General features: G+C 40.8%; 1 non-coding gene across 1 annotated transcript; it reads right to left on the bottom strand.

Moving 5' to 3' along the window:
• Window positions 1-3,133: 3,133 nt before the first annotated feature.
• Window positions 3,134-3,206, bottom strand: TRNAV-CAC (transfer RNA valine (anticodon CAC)). Its single transcript has one exon. It is a non-coding gene; the product is annotated as a tRNA-Val (tRNA).
• Between the last annotated feature and the right edge of the window lie 221 nt (window positions 3,207-3,427).

Genomic DNA, 3,427 nt, shown 5'->3' on the forward strand with positions numbered 1-3,427 from the left:
ATCATCATTATCATCATTTTATTATTATCTTTATCATTATTATTATCATCATCACCATCATCATTATCATTTTTATTATTATTATCATTAACATTATCAATACTGTTATCATCCTTATCATTTCTATTTTATTATTATCATTATTATTGTTTTTCTTATGAAAAATATGATTATTATCTTTATTATCATTATTGCTATTATTATTATTGTCGTTACTGTTATTTTCACTACGACTAATTATTACTATTGTTGTTGCGTTTGTTACTTATCACGTGACAATAATGCGATGACACTGAACTTGGTTGCAGGGATGATAAAAGCTGCATTTTGGCGAACCTTTCCAGAATAATCCGTTTTGAGCTCTGAGCATTTTTTCTCAAATTTTGGATGATTCGAAAATTTACGATGAAGAAAGTTTTTTTTTTATTGTTTTAATTTAATTATCTCTGTCTCCTGGCTGGCTTTGTTTTCGATATTATTGTTGCAATTTCTATTCTAAATTCTATCCCATTTAATCTCTGTAAGTTGGGTAGGCGCCTGAATAAATGAGGCACTGACAAGCCTTTCGTCCAAAGCGGTTGAAGTGCCATCGTCTCGGCACCATCGCCTTTGCCTTCGTGTCATCTCGAGCGAAAGCTTTTCTGGAAAATGACACGATTTTCCCGCTCACTTCCTCATAGATTGAGACGATTCAGAGTATGGCAATTCGTTGTATTGGCAATTACGTATTAGCTATTCATTAAACAGAATTTATAGATAAGATCATACCTGCCACGATATCACAAAAACGCCCGGTTCGCCAATATTTGAAAAAAAAAGCCAGTAGCGGTGAGTGAAACAGCTGATCAGCTGACCATCTACTGCGAGGGAAAGAAGCCACGTTTTGGAACTTCATATAATTAATACATTTATAGCAAGTGACGATGCATACCAAGGAAAATAATTGTTTGATACTACATATGAATAAAAACCGGTACACTGTAATTCAAATTTCTCATTTTTACAACTAATAAAACTGTACTTTTATAATGCCATCGCTCGGGATCGAACCGAGGACCTTGCGCGTGTGAAGCGCTCGTGATGACAACTACAACACGGAACCACAAGTAATGTTTTTTCAGTGTTTTGATGCAATGACTGGTAAATAAGAGAAGGAAACGTAGAGCGAGAATAGCGAGATAATAAAAACGGGAAGAGAGGATATGAGCGACAGAGAGCGAGAGTGAAAGATAGAGGGGGGGGGGGGGTACCGAGAGAAAAAAACAAGCAAGAGAGAGAATGGCGTATGCATAGTAATGAATGAAATCAAATTGTAAAGTGTTTCCGTGTTATTCCCAATCGCCTGTACAAAACAACAACAACAACAAAAAAAATCCTGGCAGTGCAATCTATCTTCATCCTTCAAGATCGGGTTTTCTCCCTGGTCGTTCGTCTGAACCAAAGGAACCGCCTTAATCTGCCCGCCTCACCCCCGGTCGCCTAAGTAGGCCTACATGTGGTCATCTGGGATTTAGGAAACCAAAGTCTAGGCTGGATACCTTGCCTTCTAGTATAAGCTGTGCGCCCTTGTTAGCGACACGCTACAGTGCCCTTGTCCTGCTGTCTATGTAACAGCGTCTCTTTATCTCTTTATTCATAATTAGCAAATACACCTAAATTTGTAATTGGTTTATTTCATTCGTTTGGCATGAAAAAGTCTCCCGCTCGCACAGTTAACCAAACATCTCTTCCCATATTCATAATACTATGACACAAATACTACGACACTCAAGGCTACTTCCGTCTCATAATCCACCATCTGAATCAATTTCCCAACACACTGAATCAGAAAGTTAACGTGCGCTGAACCAGAGCGAATACCACTCGCAATTAGTGGCAGGTGTGTACAGGTGTTGAACAGCTTCTCGTGGATGGAGTGGATAGCAGTGAATGTTTAGGATCAACAAGAACAGCAAGAACGCGAAGGGAGAGAGGGAGAGGAGGGGGGGAGGAGCAGTGAAAGAGAGAGAAGGCGAGAGGGAAAGAGAGAGAGGAGAGGGAGTACAGAGACAAAGAGAGGTGGGGGGGAAGAAGAGATAGTGTCTGAGAGAGAAAAAGAAAGAGAAATAGAGAAAGGGAAAGAGATGGACAGAAAGAGGGAGGGAAAGAGATAGAAAAAAAGTCACACAAAGAAAGAAGGGGAGAATTTGTGTGGAAGAGTAAGAGGGTAAGGGGGAGGTTTGGGAGGAAGGAAGAGGGAGAGAGAGAGGGGGAGGGTGAAATAGAGAGAGTGATGGAGAAAGAAAGATTGGGGGGAGGGTGAAAAGAGATACAAAGAGAGAGATATAAAGACAAAGAGTCGCGAGAGTAAGAAAGAGCGGGAATGAGAGAGAGATAAAGAAGGATGGAAAGATTTATAAATAGTCAGAGAGTGTGTTTGAGAGAGTAAGACAGATAGATAGATTTAGGGGAAGGAGATGAAGAGACAGAAATAAAGATAGAAAAAGAGAGAGAAGGCGTGAGAGTAACAGAGAGATGGAGGGGGGGAAGGAAGAAAGGAGGGAGGGAAGGAGAGAGAGAGAGAGAGAGAGAGGAAATAAAAATGAGGGAATGAGTTCAAGAGAAAGAGAAAAGGATATTCGACTAATACGACAAAATATAAATATAACTATATAAGGCATTCCTCCCCTGTCCACAGAAAGGATAGTACGTCTCCCGTGATAAGACTGCTCTCTCGCCTTCTCGTGTATTCAGTATCAACGGAAAAGGTCCACGCCGAGGCTGATCTCTGGCGTGCATCCCTCGTGTGGGAAACTAGTGCTGGCTGTCTACGTGGGTGTGGGGATTGTGGGTACTTGAAATGCGAATGTGGGAATGCGCACTGGACATTCTGAATATGATCTGACGTTAATTAGACTAAATTGGGGACGCTGCAGTAGAAAGAAGTAATATCCATAACAAAAAAGGGCATCCGACCAATCTTCTGTTCATTAAGAAGCAACAGGCATCCTCTAACATCTCGGTGGCGCCAGACGTTCGGATGCCGCTCGGAGGGTCATCCTCTGACGTGGAGGCTGCAATCCAGGTCACTGCAGCATCAACAGCTGTTTCACTAAGACACGGAGAGTCAAATTCTTCAAAAATCAATTGTCGTTGTTTCCGCTCGGGATCGAACCGAGGACCTTGAGCGTGTGAAGCGCACGTGATAACCACTACAACACGGAAACGATCGTAATGATGGATGCTTCATTGTTTTATATTCTGTTGTAAATAGTGGTTGAAAGCGAGAGAGAGAGAGGAGGAGGGAGAGACTGAGAGAATGATAACAATGATAAAAACAAAAACCGAGAATATGAGTGAAAAAGGATAAAGAACGAAAGAGATAGTGTATTCACTATTTCAGATTTATTGTGTGTAAATATGAATAGGTATATATGAATATATATGT

Source organism: Penaeus vannamei, chromosome 11 (genome assembly GCF_042767895.1).
Source record: "Penaeus vannamei isolate JL-2024 chromosome 11, ASM4276789v1, whole genome shotgun sequence".
Lineage (NCBI taxonomy): Eukaryota > Metazoa > Arthropoda > Malacostraca > Decapoda > Penaeidae > Penaeus > Penaeus vannamei.